Genomic DNA, 17,174 nt, shown 5'->3' with positions numbered 1-17,174 from the left:
TCGTTCGGTTACTGGGCGCGGAAGCGGTCCCGACGATCGCACGTGTGACTAATTTCCCCGGGAAAGTGCGGGTCGTCACCGATCAATGAGAGCAAACCCCCTGGAGGACGCCCGCCCGGATCGCGCTGGCTCCTGTTAACCGTACTCGAGAGAGGGCCCAGTTTCAGCCTACGGAGCACCCGGAGGACCCTCTTCCACAGGACGAGCAGCGTCCACAACGCCAAGTCTGAGCGACACAGGTGCAGGCGGCGAGCATCAGCCGAAGGGGTCTGGTCCGGTGAGTGTCAGCTAAATTATTACGCGCGTCCGAAAGTCTCGTGTCCCGAGTCAGACACGGTTATACTCGCCGTGTGGACTCAAAAGCTGAACTTATTATCATTGACGTCTTGTCCGCGACCTCGTGATTCGCGCTATTGCCTGAAGTGAATCGCGGGTCGTAACAGTAATAACGGTACTTCTTTCGTAACTTATAAAGTAATTTTTAATATACTTGGTTTTTGTTTTATAATTACAGTAGGTATATTTGGCAAACATGTGCATAATCTTTATTTGTATTAAATTTTGAAATAATGCACGTTACACGTGAGAAATTTACGAGACAATATTTCAAGAAATTGTTCCGAGTGAACTTGCATATGTATCGATAATATCATTAAAATATCATTACGAAGTTACATACACCTAGAAGGTATAAAATAAAAATGACACCAAACATGCTATAATTTGGATCATATTTACTATGCATTCGTACATTCGTTCGAAGCGACGATATTTCAGAATTTGGAGAATGACTGTGTTTTGTACCGAGGTTGCAGGAAAGTTCTTTCGTCTTCGGCTGGACAGTGTCGGGGGGGGGGGGGGGACTAATTTATGACACACTCCAGTGTCAATGTCACGGCGCGGCCCATCGGCGCAAGATGCTAATTCGCAACAGGTTGCTTTCGAACCATTAGAGATATTGAAATCAAATTTTTACTGAAAATATAATTTAGTAAAAATTTTTAGAATATATTCATTTTTACCTACAAATAAAAACTAGAAAAAATCAATTGTTTAAATATTGTTTGTCAAACTATTTGTTACATTACGTGAACAATCATTTTTGGGGATTTTTGAGGGATTCAGCATGTTAGGTTGATCTTTTTATCTAATGCGAACCATTACTGAAAATATATATCCTTGTATTATCGAGAAATGGCTTGCGTAATTCCAGACCCGTCCAATCCTCGTGGGTACACGTACTCGCCGACCAGGCGGTGTGTGAGTGTGCCGCCACGCCAGTTCCCATAGCCTCCCTGAAAAACGATATTCTGCCAAATATCGCTATCCATTTCTGGATAACGCAAAAGTAGGACTTCTGAGGACCATAGCACCCTACATTTAGCTTTTATCTAGCGCTTTTGACTACGGACCGGTCCCATCTTTGCATTATTAACAATTGAGAGCTGCCCCCCCCCCCCCGCACCCTTGCAAATCTCGTGTACGTGTGCAGAACTAGGGAAGGGATGCACTCATACAGTAATTCGAGCCGGGCCGCCACCCTTAAGGTCAATGCATATCTCACAGGCCGGCAAGCCTAGCAGTTTTTCCAGTTAAACGTCAATGCATATCTCACCAGTCAACCGGCCGGCTCAGCATTACAACTGTTACGGTGAAATGGCTGGTTTCGCGAAAGAACGCCGTATTTCACTTTCGCGATTGAATACTTAAAGATTTCGGGAATTCGAAGTTGCTTTTTATTTGAAAGTTGGATCGGCGAGACGTGCCGTAGCAGAGGTAATCGTCGACTGCCGGGTACATGAGTTTGGGGTCTTATATATTAATGGGTAATCTTGTTTGGGGTACAAAGGTTTGGGACTGTTTAATGGTTCAAAATGTTGGGTGTTGAGTCAGTCGTGAACTTGGGCGTGGTGACGTGTTGCGAGGGTTGTTGTCCTGGTCTTATCGGGCCGTGACACAACCCTGGTTTTGGTCCTAGTGATTAGGAGCCGGCAACTGTGTCACGCTTTCGAACCGAATTTCTTCTCTGGCCTCTCGGGCCTTTTCCAGATGGCCTTTCGAGAGCGCGTTGACAGTTTCCTGCTGTGCATGACACAAAAAAATGCTTTAGGTGCTCCACAGCTCCTTAGGTAAACTATCCGCATCTCTCCTTTACAACACCATGGAAATAGGAAACGTTTCTGGCACTTACAATTAGTGAAACAGCATCGCACATCCTTATATATATTTTATCATACGTAAATTATACATATAAAATACTTGTTAAATAATTTATCATGTTATACGCAAATGTAATTTCTTAATGAAAATATATTGGAAACATCTTTGTTCTGCAAATTTTACCACCGGTTAAAGTGTAAAAATATTTTTAAAAATATGGTCGTATTCTACGATTCTTCCTGTTTGAAATTCCGTTTTTTTAATTCGCGGAGCATCAAAAATTGCAAATATTGGGTGTTGCGACGCGTACCGACCAACAAATCACTCAACGGTTTTCGGACTGTCCTTGGGCTACCTGCGCCCTCACCTTCCTTAACAATGGCCTAGGCGAGCCGTCTGTCCGCCACGTGCCTACCGAAAAAACGTTTTTAACGCCACTACCGAGACGGGTCCGTTTACAACCCTTGCAAATCTCAATAAATTACCGTTTATGACATAGCTACAATAAATCCTCGAAGCCATGGGACATAACTATTTAGCGTCCGATTTTTAACTACAGATTTCGTTTCCGGGCAATCTGTTTGCCAGGCCGCGCTATCCTATTCATCGCGTTTTTAACTTCAATATGTCTTGCCAGGTCCGAAGCGCTTCCTTGGTTTATTGTCTGCTACGGTCATCCTCCAAATTCAATTCCGCCAATCACAGCCCCTAGGCCGCTTTGAAAACTCCTCCCAAAAATGACGAAGGGAGGGAATCGCAGCGAGCGTAGGTATAAGTATAGCCAAGCACTAACATAGAGCAGATCAGAACACCAGAAATCGCGAACAACAACTGAAATCGTATCGACCATCGTATCATAACTCTAACACCGGGGCTGTCGCTGTACGACCAGTAATACCGTTTGTAACGCCGTATCAGTTTGTAAACGCGAAGAATCGAATCGGCAAGGTCTACAACAAGTTTCCTTGAGGTCAATAAAACGGGTAAAATCAACAACGCTTCTATTTATTTTAAAGAGTTCAGTTTTTCGTTAATTCGAAAACGAACAAGAGCAAACGCGAAACGAAAGTCGCGGCATCGCTCAACATTGGGTACTTGAAACTGTTATAAAAATATATTAGATTGGAAGGAAAGTTCTGCCGTATTTTAAATAAGCAGGTAATTTTTCTTGTAAATCAAAAACACATGTTGGTATTGAGTCATAGGGAAACAAGAATGGACAAATTACCTGAAAGATGGCAACAAGTCCTTACAAATAATGGAAATTATATCATTGAATAATATTAATTAATTGATTCAAATGTTTTCTTTAAAATACGGCAGAACTTTCCCTCCAATCTAATATATTTTTATAACAGTTTCAAGTACCCAATATTTGCAATTTTTGATGCTCCGCGAATTAAAAACGGAATTTCAAACAGGAAGAATTGTAGGGGACGACCATATTTTTAAAAATTTTTTTACACTTTAACCGGTGGTAAAATTTGCAGAACAAAGATGTATAACATGACAAATTATTTAAGAAGAATTTTATATGTATAATTTACGTATGATAAAATACATATAAGGATGTGCGATGCTGTTTCACTAAGTGCTAGCATTTCAATTAGAATTTTCTAATCTCTTTCCTGAGAACGAAAAGCGTCCCAACAGGCCTCCTTTTATTAATGGAAAGATACCGTATGACATCTTTATATGAAAATCTTTGGAACATTCCCTTCTGGCATCCGTTAATTAAGATTTTGATAGGAAGTAGCCTGGATAACTTCCTATTAACCCCTTTTAACGAAAATCTAACTGAGGCCTGGTTTTCATTAGAAGTAACAAAAAAAAAATATGAGTGCGACCCTACGTGACATTAAATTATAAACAGAGCACCGTTTTCATTTTCAGGGTATATAAGCTCGTTCATCTTCATACTCTTCGGTCAGTGATTGTGCAGTCGCGTGTAGAGTCACGTCGCGTTACACGAATAAGAGTCAATTCTAGTGAGATCGGGTTAAGGTCCCATTCGAATCAAATTTTAACCTTATAGATTCCGTTAGTTCGGTATAGCTTCTATTTGGAATTTAACAATTGCTCTTAGATCCCGCATTGCCAGTGCGTCAAAACCGTGCATTCTAGGTAACAATTCTTTCGTTGTTTACTTACTCTAAATTCATTCGCGGCACCAACAACAACACTTGTAACACAAATTTTAATTCAGAATATATTGGCTTGTTTAGTAAATCGCGCAATCTATAAACCCTTAATTATTGTCCAATATCCTAATCTAATAATTGAACGTTCCCACACGAAACAATCTTACCACTCGGATTGTCTCAATTAAATTATATAAGTTATGAGGCCTACTAATAGGCTATAATAGGGGCCTAGCGGCTCCCTGATTTCGCATTAGGTTCGTCCGCATCCTACAGCTCCCTGATTTCGCATCAGGTTCGTCTGTGAGTCATCCAACTTCCCAGCGGCTCCCCAATTTCGCATTGCATTCGTCCGCGCACCTTAACTAACAAATTGAAATCGTATTCCTGGGGTAATAACTCCCTCCCTCGCCGACCTCTCGCGTTGCTCGCAGCCCTAGCTCGTAACGTTCGTAACCAGAAAAAAAATTCCGTCATCGATAATAGTTACTAATGACAAAAAAATTTTAGTTATTCAAATGGTTATTTGTAACCAAAAACATTTTTGAGAGTGAAAGAACAATTTTAACTCTTGTGCCACAACTTTTAAAATTTTGGTTATAACAGCTAGGGTCTCTGGCAGAAACCCTTCGATTGTCCAGAAGAGAAACACCAAAATTGATCAAAGAAAAATAATTGGAAAAGGTGAAATAATAGCGTAACAATGTGAATCTATTACGGTACTCAAATGGCAAGATAAAAAACCAATGATGATAATTTCGACATTTCACAATGGAAATACTACAAAAGTAATCAAAAGATATACAGACAAAATAAAACCAAATCTTCTGATAGCGTATAATGATATAACGGGTGGCGTAGATCTGAAACAAACTTTTCAGGTCGAGAGAAAAATATAATATAATTATATATAATCATAATAAAGGAAGTAAATGTTGATCACATGCAATTCAGAACCAAATTAATGAAACAAATACAATTTAGCCGTGCAAAAACAGAACCAAGAAGATATCAGTTTGAGAATACATTATCACGGTTACAAAACAATTTTATTCGAAGAATTCATGTAATAAAAAATGAAACAAAATCACAAAGAAAATGTGTAGTCTGTACGAAACAAGGAAAAAGGAAGGAGAGTACATTCTAGTGCTGAAATTGCGAATTCGGACTTTTTTGGGGACTATGCTTCGAAATATACCACACAAAATTAAATTACTGAGGTAATAACATCATCAACTTATTCTTTATTCTATTCTGTACATAATAGCGAAAATCAACCCGGAAAATCCTGGAAAATTCTGGAACGTCGCATCGCATCTCACGTCGGCCATATGTGGAGACCCAGTAAACAATTTGCTCTTGATTTGCTTTGAATTTGTCACCAACATTTGTCTACAAATTCCGACCCATCTATTTCCGCATTAAGGTCGATGCACATCTCACCGGCCGGCCGACCGGCCGTTTTTTCCCCGTTTATAAGCATTTTGGGGTCCGGGACAGCTATTAGAGAGGGTTCGAGAGGCTTGGAACAAAGGCACAGCGTGTCCTCTGCTACCAGAACCCCAGGGGTTCGCTGCCCAATGCTAGAGCCGGCCGGCTAGCCGGCTAGCATTCTCGACGAGAATGTTCGCAGGCTAGTCGGCCGGCTCGTAGCGTGGCAGTACGAAGACAGAATGAACATGCTGTATTTATTTAAAAAACTATCAACCAGAACTTTTCTGAGTTCCTCGTGGTAATAGATCTTGTTAAGGAATTTGAACGTTGTAACAAACGAAATAACAATTTATTACCACGCTAACGAAAAAGAAAGAATATCATCTGACAATCTGTGCGGTGAAACAATTCGTCATTATTTATTTCAAAAGCTGTTAACTAGAACGTTTCAGAGTCCCTCGTGGTAATAGATGGGGAATACTTTGTTAAGGAATTTGAGCGTTATTAGGAAAAAGCTACCAGAATAATTAATAATACGGTACTCCCTTTCGGAGCTATAGGTTCTAGCTACCATTTGTTGGGTTTGAGGGGAACATCTGTCGTATTTTAAATAGGCAGGTAATTTTTCTTGTGAATCAAAAACACATGTTGAATGTGAAAAATTATTAGATCTTGAGATATTTTCAAAAAATGTCATACATTTTCTTGTATTTAGTGAAATACAGCTACACTTTTTCAAAATCTTAGTTTTCGTACTCGAGTTACGATACGTGACTTGCTACTGAATTATGAAATGCTCACTCGTACAAATCGGTTTCTGTTATAATAACAATGTCGAAAGGGTGTTTACCTTTACAACATAGTTATGAAGTGTTTGAGTATCTTCTGCAATAAAGACATTTTTTGAAAATATCTCGAGATCTAATAATTTTTTTGCCATGGTACCCTAATCATTTTTTACGTAGAATGAAAGGAAGAATCTATTCTATTTAAAGAAATGATGCAATTGTTAATTGCACATGCACTGCAGCATCTAAAAAAAATTTAAAGGCCTACAGATGTAGTGCTCTTCGAACCATTTATCTTTCTCCTTTATCATTTTTTCGTAAATGCAATAATAACGGAGTTATGACTTGAAACAATTGCGTGGACCACCCTGTATAAGGATGTGCGATGCTGTTTCACTAAGTGCCAGGAACGTTTCCTATTTCCATGGTGTTGTAAAGGAGAGGTACGGATAGATTACCTAAAGAGCTGTGGAGCCCCTAAAAACATTTTTTTTTTGTGCCACGCACAGCAGGCAACTGTCAACGCGCTCTCGAAAGGCCATCTGGAAAGGGTCGAGAGGCCAGAGAAGAAATTCGGTTCCAAAGTCTGACACGGTTGCCGCTAGTAAACGCTAGGGCCAAAACCAGGGTTATAATTTTGAGCCGGCCGGCCGGGCCGGTGAGATTTGCATCGACCTTTAGGCACAATATTTGAGTGCAAAGTTTGCAGCCAAAATTCTATGCCAAATGGAAAGCAAATTAAGACTAAACCTTGCTTCTTTATAGAGGATTGGGCGGACTCACTAAGAGTAAATATCGGGCAAAATCGGATCTTGCTGTAGGAAGGAAAACACTATAATTTTAAGATCTGTAAATATTTCAGTCTTAAAAAATAAATAAAAGTTAAAATTATTTAATTTCGAATTCCGTTTTCGCTCTTACAGAAAGATTTCCTCCAATATTGCCCGATATTTACTCTGTAAGGAGGCCAAGGTTCGATCTCAATTTGCTCTCCATTTGGCATGGAGTTTGCATGCATGCTTTTGACACCAAAATAACCAACTTTTGCTCGCAAAGTACGATTAAAAACATTAATGACAATTTGCTTGAAGCAAGTTTGACTGACTGGAGACGTACAGTGTACACCCGTCGGGTCAGAGGATTTAATAAACTTTAATTGAAACAACAACGATTAGCACGCGGGCAGAACTTAGTACAACTAAACGAGAAGAGCACGACGCTGCCGTGAAGAAAGGGTGTAGCCGGATAAGGAGGTCAAAAGTGCTCCCAAACCAAATTGAATTTACAATAACGCCATTCGATAGTTTATCTAAGGAAAATACTTTGAGCCAATTTTCATCCCTATACTTCAACAGGGAGGTAGTAGTGGGGTGACAAAGGAAATTAGGTTTTTCCGTAATTTCTCTTATTTTATTAAATTTTATATATTTATATTAAAATTTATATATATTTTATTAAAAATTAGGCATACTTTAGCTATTAGAATGCACATCTATGAACATCCTACACACTTTTTACCGATCACACAACCGCAAATACTTCCATCCACCACCGGCTCTGTTTCGGTTGCCGTGGCAACCGATTAAAAGTCAGATTATACTAGGCAGGCCAGACGCTGAAGGTTATAAACATCAGAGCAACAACTACACTCTGTCGACAGATATAATAGACTGTAGGGAGTATCGTTGACTCCCTAGTGCATCCGCTAGGCGACGCAGCGGGCGCCAATAAATAGGAGCACGACTCTATGTACCTAGGGATTTTCCCCGAGACACGCTCGGCGTCCTCCCTAGGCACCAGTCGCACTGAGTCTGCCGCCACGTGCAGATACAAATAAAGTTCCTCTTGCCAACATACACGTGCCTAGTTCTTTACCTGGATGGTAGGCCCCATACCTACAACTGGTGACCCCGACGTGATTGATATGGAGCCGCCTGCGCAAAACATGGCCGTTGCCGTGCACATGGCGAAATTCTGGGCGGAAAAACCAGCATTATGGTTTGCGCACCTGGACGCCCAGTTCGGTTTGCGCGGGATAACGCAGGAGGACACCAAGTACCACCACGTGGTGGCGCAACTTGATGTAAGAACCGCGCAAGAAGTAGAGGATATCCTGCTGAACCCGCCGGAGCAAAATAAGTATACGCGGCTAAAGGATGAATTAATCGCGTGGCTCTCCACTTCCAAGCAGAGGAAGATTAAGCAGCTCCTCGAACACGAGGAACGAGGAGACCGGACGCCGTCGCAGTTCCTGCGGCACATAAGGAGCCTGGCGGGCAACGAGGTGCCGGAGGATTTCATCCGGACTCTGTGGATGAGTAGGTTACCCGTCGCCATGCAATCGGTGCTGGCCACACAAGATGGCGTCGAGCTCGAGAAAGTGGCGGCCCTGGCGGACCGGATCAGCGAGGTCACGCCGGCGCAGATCCACCCAGCAGCGGCGGCAAACAATGTCGCAACGCTCGGCGACATCAACGCCCTCGTTGAGCAAATTGCCGCACTGGTGACCACCAAGCTGGAGGGCAGAGGGCGCCAACCAAGGAGCAGCACGCCCAGCAGCCGGTACCGTAGACGTTCCCGGCCGAAGTCCAAGGCCGAATCTCGCCCCAGCGGCATCTGCTGGTATCACGGGCGATTCGGAACCAAGGCGACAAAGTGCACGAAGCCGTGCACTTTCCAGTCGGGAAACGACCTACAGAGTCGCTGATGGCGACAAGCGGCCCTGAGAGGACAGCACGTCGCCTCTTCGTAACCGACGCGACGACGAAGACCCAGTACCTGGTCGATACCGGGGCTGAGGTCAGCGTGTTCCCGCGAAAAAAAGTGACCGGTGCGCGAACGAAATCGAGCTACCTGCTGACCGCGGCGAACGGTTCACTAATTAACACTTACGGGCACGTAGTGATTAGTGTAGATTTAGGATTACGCCGGGCATTCCCGTGGACGTTTGTTATTGCAGACATTTCGCGACCCATTATTGGTGCGGACTTTTTAGCCCGATTCGGTCTCCTGCCGGACGTTCAGGACCGTCGGTTGATCGACAAAATCACCGGCCTATCGGTAACCGGAACAATACCGACCGGCACGGTCGAATCGGCGCAATGCGTGGCACCGGTGCGGGACAGTGCGGTATACGCGCTGTTAAAACAATTTCAGGGTATCACGCGTCCCTCAGTGTGTAGCAGTGCGGTGAAACACGATGTTAAGCATCACATCGTGACGACACCGGGACCTCCCGTATCGCAGCGACCGCGGCGTCTCACGACGGACCGGCTGAAGGCGGCGAAACGGGAATTCGAGTATATGCTGCAACAGGGCATCACTCGTCCGTCAAAAAGTGCCTGGGCATCGCCGTTACACCTGGTGCCCAAAAAGAATAGTGAGTGGCGTCCGTGCGGGGACTATCGCGCGTTGAACGCTAGGACGGTACCCGACGCGTACCCAGTGCCGCACATTCAAGACTTCGCGCAGAGTTTGCACGGGAAAACGGTTTTTTCGAAAATAGACCTAGTGCGCGCGTACCATCAGATCCCGGTCGCGGAAGCAGACATTCATAAGACCGCGATCACTACGCCGTTCGGGTTATTCGAATTCCCGGTAATGACTTTTGGACTGCGTAACGCCGCGCAAACGTTCCAACGTTTTATGGACGAGGTAGTGCGCGGGTTAGACTTTGTTTATGTTTACATTGACGACGTGCTGGTGGCGTCGGACTCAAAAGAGCAACACCTCGGACACCTGGAACAATTGTTCCAGAGGTTCGCCAAGTTCGGGGTAGTGATAAATTCGGCAAAGTGCGAATTTAGCGTCCCGGAGGTGCCTTTCCTCGGGTTCACGGTCGGCAAAGCAGGGATTTGCCCGTTGGCCGATAAGGTGGAGGCCATCACTCGTTACCCCAAGCCGGTAAACCAAGCCGAACTCAGCAGGTTCCTGGGCATGGTAAACTTTTACCGGCGGTGCATCCCTGGGGCGGCGAACATCCAAGCTCCACTGGTGGCTTGCCTGACATCAGGCAAGAAGAGCGAGCCCGTGGAGTGGACACCGGAGGCAGACGCGGCGTTCACGAGGACGAAGGCGGCTTTGGCAGCTGCAACCACACTAGTGCATCCGTCAGCCAAGGCCAAACTGGCCATGATGGTGGATGCCTCGGACATCGCGTTGGGAGCAGTGCTGCAGCAGTTCCGGCAAGGTACCTGGGAACCGCTTGCTTTCTTTTCTAGGAAGCTGAACCCGGCGGAACTACAGCGCGTACGACCGAGAGCTGCTGGCAATGTACGCGGCGGTGAAATATTTCCGCCACGCGGTGGAAGGCAGGAATTTCACCATTTTCACCGACCACAAGCCGCTGACCTTTGCCCTGAGCCAGAAGCCGGAGAAATGCACACCCATTCAGTTCCGCTACCTGAACTACATCGCACAATTCACCACAGATGTGCAGCACGTCAAGGGCGCAGAGAACACCACCGCCGATGCCCTATCGCGCATCGAGGAAGTGGTTGCACCGGTGGATTTTCACGAGCTCGCCGACGCGCAAGGTTCGGACGCCGAGCTGCAGCGGTTGATGGCAGACCCCCGAGGCCTGGTCATCAAGAAGATCCGCCTCCAGCAGCCCAGCGTGGACGTGTACTGCGACATTTCCACCGGCCAGGCACGCCCACTCGTGCCAGCAGCTTTTCGCAGAGCCATCTTTAACAGCCTACACGGTCTGGCACACGCCGGACCCAAGGCAACCGTGAGGCTGGTCACGCAGCGCTTCGTCTGGCCGTCCGTCAAGAAGGATTGCCGCACCTGGGCGCAGACGTGCATGCGGTGCCAACGGGCGAAGGTTTCACGACACGTGTCGACGCCGGTCGGGGAGTTCACAGCTCCCACCGCGCGTTTCGACCACATTCACGTGGACATCGTTGGACCACTGCCGCACTCCAGGGGCTACACGCACTGCGTGACCGTCATCGACCGCTTCTCCAGATGGCCGGAGGCGTTTCCAGTGGCTGACATCAGCGCGGAGACCGTCGCGCGAACGCTGTTCGCGGGCTGGATTTCGCGCTACGGCGTTCCACTGAGGATAACGACGGACCAGGGTCGGCAGTTCGAGTCCGTGCTATTCAAGACATGGGCACGAGCGCTGGGAGCGGAACACCATCGAACGACAGCGTACCACCCACAGGCCAACGGGGCCGTAGAACGTCTTCATCGGCAGCTGAAAGCGGCCATCATGTGCCGCCAGGAGGAAACCTGGTCGGAGGCGCTTCCGGCAGTCCTGCTCGGCATCCGGGCAGCAGTCAAAGAGGACAGCGGGACGACACCAGCAGAAGTGGTCTACGGGGAGACTCTGCGTCTACCCGGCGACCTGATTGCGGGCAACGATCAGGTGGAGCTATCCGTCTTCGTGGAGCAGCTGCGAGACCACATGAAGTCGCTTAAGCCGGCTCCGAAGGCGCATCACGGTCATCGACGGGTGTTCCTGTTCAAAGACCTCGACACGGCATCGCACGTGTTGGTGCGTCGCGACGCGGTTAAAAAACCGCTACAACCACCGTACGAGGGACCATATTTAGTTTTAAGCCGTAGTGATAAGAACTTTGTACTTAGAATAGGACAACGCGACGTAAACGTTAGCAAGGACAGGCTTAAGCCAGCGTTTCTGGTCAGCGAGAACTAGTGGTACCGAACCATCATGTGCAATACCAGCTAGGGCCTCCCAAAGACAGAGCAATTTTCCTGTCTACCGATAAATATTATGTTTACATCTAAGTTCTTGTTCCTACAAAGTTTAAATAGTCGTTTGTATATATTTCGTAGTTATAGCACCGTGGATTTATGTATATATGTTATATTTTGTTTTTATATATATAGCGCGATAACCAAAGAGCAGAATTAGCATGTCTGTCTGCGTCTCACCCGCCATTACTGGCGAGGGGGGTGGTGTAGGGAGTATCGTTGACTCCCTAGTGCATCCGCTAGGCGACGCAGCGGGCGCCAATAAATAGGAGCACGACTCTATGTACCTAGGGATTTTCCCCGAGACACGCTCGGCGTCCTCCCTAGGCACCAGTCGCACTGAGTCTGCCGCCACGTGCAGATACAAATAAAGTTCCTCTTGCCAACATACACGTGCCTAGTTCTTTACCTGAATGGTAGGCCCCATACCTACAAGACTAATAAACTAATAGGCTCCCGGTCAGTAAGCGTTGTGAACAAAAAGCCGATTTAGGGTCGAAACAAACAAGACAGGCAACATGCAAAACTTACACGGCCGCCTAGATTCAAGAACAGGGGTTAGAATTCCGTTGGTCGAAGACCAGTCTTCGCCCCAATAATTTTTTCGACGTCGTTGGGGCCATAACTTTGAACATCTTATTACAACCAGATGGCCTTTCGAGAGCGCGTTGACAGTTCTCTGCTGTGCATGGCACAAAAAAAATGTATGTAGGGGCTCCTTAGGTAAACTATTGGTATCTCTCCTCTACAACATCATGGAGATAGGAATCGTTCCTGCCTTTTGGTGAAACAATCTCAAATATCCTTCTATTATGCGTAAATTACACATATATTGTAAAAACGAGAATAGTAATTTTTTTAAGAAATATTCAAATTAGGAAGGGGATCATTCCATGTGAATTAAATCACTTTTTTGGAACTAGGTTTTGAATTTTGATGAAATTCAAGTATGTGTAGTCCAAGTGAAAATATTAAAGTCTGCTATTTTGGACGATTTTTACGAAAACTGCCTCCAGAACACAAATTATATCACAGTTATTATTAAAGATAAAAACATTTTCTTTTTTTCTAATCATCGGTGTTACGTATGGAGACGTTCTCCACGTTTATTTCGATTAGAATTTCTAATCTCTTTTCTGAGAAAGAAAAGCGTCCCAACAGGCCCCTTTTATTAACGAAAGATACTGTATGCCTTCTTTATATCAAAATCTCTAGACACTCCCTTCTGGCATCCGTTAATCAATATTCTGATAGGAAATAGCCCGGATAACCTTCATTAACCCCTTTCAACGAAAATCTAACTGAGGACTTCTTTTCATTAGAAGTGACAAAAAATGTGACTGTGACCCTACGCGACATCAAATCTTAAACAGAGTACCCCTTTCATTTTCAAGGTATATAAACCCATTCGTTTTCATCCTCTTTGGTTCAGTTGAGAAGCGGTTCAGTCAAGATTCAGACGCGGTTCAGTACTCGTGCAGTCACGTCGCGTCAATTCTAGTGAGATCGGGTTAAAGTCCCTTTCGAATCAATTCGTAACCTTATAGATTCCGTTAGTTCGGTATATATTCTATTTGGCATTCAGCAATCGCTATCTAACCCCGCATTGCCAGTGCGTCAACACCGTGCATCATAGGTAACAAATTCTCAAATTGTACATTCACTCGCGACACAAACAACAACATTTGTAATTTTCTTAAATCAGAATATATTTGTCTTGTTTGTTAACTAGCGTAATCTACAACCCTTAATTATTGCCCAATATCCTAATCTAATAATTGAACGTTCCCACATGATACAATCTTACCGCTCGGATTGTATCAATTAAATTATATAAGTTATGAGGCCTACTAATAGGCTATAATAGGGGCCTAGCGGCTCCCTGATTTCGCATTAGGTTCGTCCGCATCCTACAGCTCCCTGATTTTGCATGAGGTGCGTCTGTGAGTTTTCCACCTTCCTTTCATATCGGGTTCGCCGCGTGTCCAACCTAGTGACTCCCCGATTTCGCATTGGGTGCGTTCGCGAAGTTTCATCCTCCTAGTAGCTCCCCGGTTTCGCATCGGGTGCGTCTGCGTTTGACTCCAACCTCCCAGAGGTTCCCTGATTACGCATCAGGTGCGTCCTCGACGTCAACTATCCTAGCGGCTCCCCGATTTCGCATTGGGTGCGTCCACGTACCTAACTAACAAATTGAAACCATATTCCTGGGGTAACAACCCCTCGCCGGCCTCTCGCGTTGCTCGCAGCCCTGGCTTGTAACATCGGAAAAGACTGTTCTCCTTAAATAATGTATCATATTATATTCGAATCTCATTTCTTAATGCAAAAATATTACAAATATCTTTGTTTTGCAAATTTTACCACCGGTTCTAAATTCCGAACGAACGAATTCACTAATTTTAGAATAGCCGGTCAATTTATAAAATTTTATATCGTAGACGAAACTTTTCCTATCATTGAAGACGGCATATTCGGGTTACCAGCAATGAAACAATTTAACTTCAGCATCACTAACGATCATTTGAAATTAAACGACACGATATTAACATTTCAGAATCAAACTATCAAACCAGGCGAGAGAATCCACGAACTTGTGTACCTCGAGGGAAAACCTACCACGGTATGCTTTATCAATTGTGGTGAGTCAGAAAAACAAATTACTAACAATATTGAAAATTCTAACACCTACGATCAAATATCCACCTTTAAAGAAATAATTAGACTTTCACATATAGAAAACAGTTTGAAACAACCTATAGAAAAATTGCTTCTCTTTTATATCGATGTTTTCAATTTAGAAAAAGAATTCCTACCTTGCACCAACCTCACTAAACACACGATAACACTAAAAGAAAACAAGGTCATTAACACAAAATCGTACAAACCACCTGAATGCCACAAAACAGAAATTAGCAAGCAAATGGACGAGATGTTAGAAAAAGGAATAATTGAACCCAGCGATTCCCCTTACAATTCACCAGTCTGGGTGGTACCGAAAAAATCAGACGCATCAGGCAAACAAAAGTGGAGGATAGTTATTGACTTTAGAAAACTGAACGAATTGACTGACCAGGACGCATACCCCTTTCCCGACATAGACGACATTTTATCACAACTCGGAAACGCGAAATTCTTCTCAGCTTTAGACTTATCCTTGGGTTTCCATCAGATCCCGATGGAAGAGAAATCCAAAAAATACACCGCCTTTTCTACTCCCCAAGGACACTATCACTATAATAGAATGCCATTTGGACTGAAGAACGCCCCAGCAACTTTCCAGAGAATGATGGATACCGCCCTACGTGGACTTATAAACAAACATTGCTTCGTGTATCTAGACGATATTGTAATATTCGGACAATCCATCGAAGAACATAACAGAAATTTAGCAATCGTGTTACAAAGATTAAGAGAATTAGGATTGAAACTGCAACCGGACAAATGTGAATTTCTAAAGCCAGAACTAGAGTACTTAGGCCACATAGTAACCTCTGAAGGAATAAAGCCCAACCCAAAGAAACTAGAAGCCGTTCAAAATTTCAAAATCCCTAAAACACCGACCGACGTAAAATCATTCTTAGGATTCGCGGGATATTATCGAAAATTTATACGAAATTTTAGCAAAATCGCGAAACCATTGACCGAACTGACGAAAAAGACCGTACCGTTTCACTGGAACGAACAGACGCAGACCAGCTTTGACACACTAAAAAAGAAATTATGTACCGCACCAGTTCTCAAATTCCCTGACTTTGAAAAACAATTCACTCTAACGACTGACGCAAGTAATTTAGGAATAGGAGCCATCCTTTCGCAAGACGGACACCCCTGTTGCTATATTTCACGAACTCTCAATCCGCCCGAACGAAATTACTCGACTACCGAAAAGGAGCTGTTAGCAATTGTATGGGCAACTAAAAGACTTCGACAATACCTGTTAGGAAGAAAATTCATTATTAGAACCGATCACCAAGCCTTGACATGGTTACAAAATTGCAAAGACCCCTCATCTCGACTGATCAGATGGAGACTACGACTAGAGGAATACGAATACGAAATACGGTACACTAAAGGAAAAGACAATACCGCTGCCGACTGTTTATCCCGAATTCACGCGATTACAGCACAAGACGAACCCACAGACTTACTGTCCAAATACCAAACCTGGGAAACCTCAGACGAACTTCCGAAACCACTAAAGATCGTACCCAATAAAAAGAACTTCTTCCAACTAACTTCAGACCAATTAGGCGCGTACGAAGGTAAAGAAAAATGGCTAAACATGTTGAATAAAATCATCAGGAACACGAATCGAATTGGTATAGGAGACAATGATATTTCAATTCAGGATAGAAATACGATCAAGAGAATGCTCATGTTCTTTAACGACACGGACAAAGAGATAGAATTTGCATGGGAACCAGTAAAAGAATTGACCGACGACGAAATTAAACAAATTATCAAAGAAAATCACGAATTAATCGGACACCCCGGAATACAGAAAACCTATGACAGAATCAAAATTAACTACAAAATACCGAACTTGTTTAAACTAATTCAGGAATACATTGAGACATGCGACACTTGCCAACGAGCTAAACTCACGCGAATTCGCCCAAGAGAAGAACCATGCATAACCGACACCCCGATAGACTCGAACGAAAAAATAGCTATGGATTTGTTAGGACCGTTACAAAAAACGAAGAACGGTAATCAGTACATACTCTCGATTCATGACGAACTGACTAAATATCTTATACTAGTACCCCTCAAGACGCAACGAACCGAATCCATATGGAACGCCCTACTGAACCACTACATTTATATATTCTCCGCACCCAAGAAAATACTAACAGACAGAGGACAGAATTTCATTTCCGAACTAATGCAAAGATACGAGGAAGCTTTTAACATAAAACATATCAAA

This window comes from Halictus rubicundus, unplaced genomic scaffold, assembly GCF_050948215.1.
Source record: "Halictus rubicundus isolate RS-2024b unplaced genomic scaffold, iyHalRubi1_principal scaffold0028, whole genome shotgun sequence".
Lineage (NCBI taxonomy): Eukaryota > Metazoa > Arthropoda > Insecta > Hymenoptera > Halictidae > Halictus > Halictus rubicundus.
Note: the sequence above shows the minus strand (reverse complement) of the source record.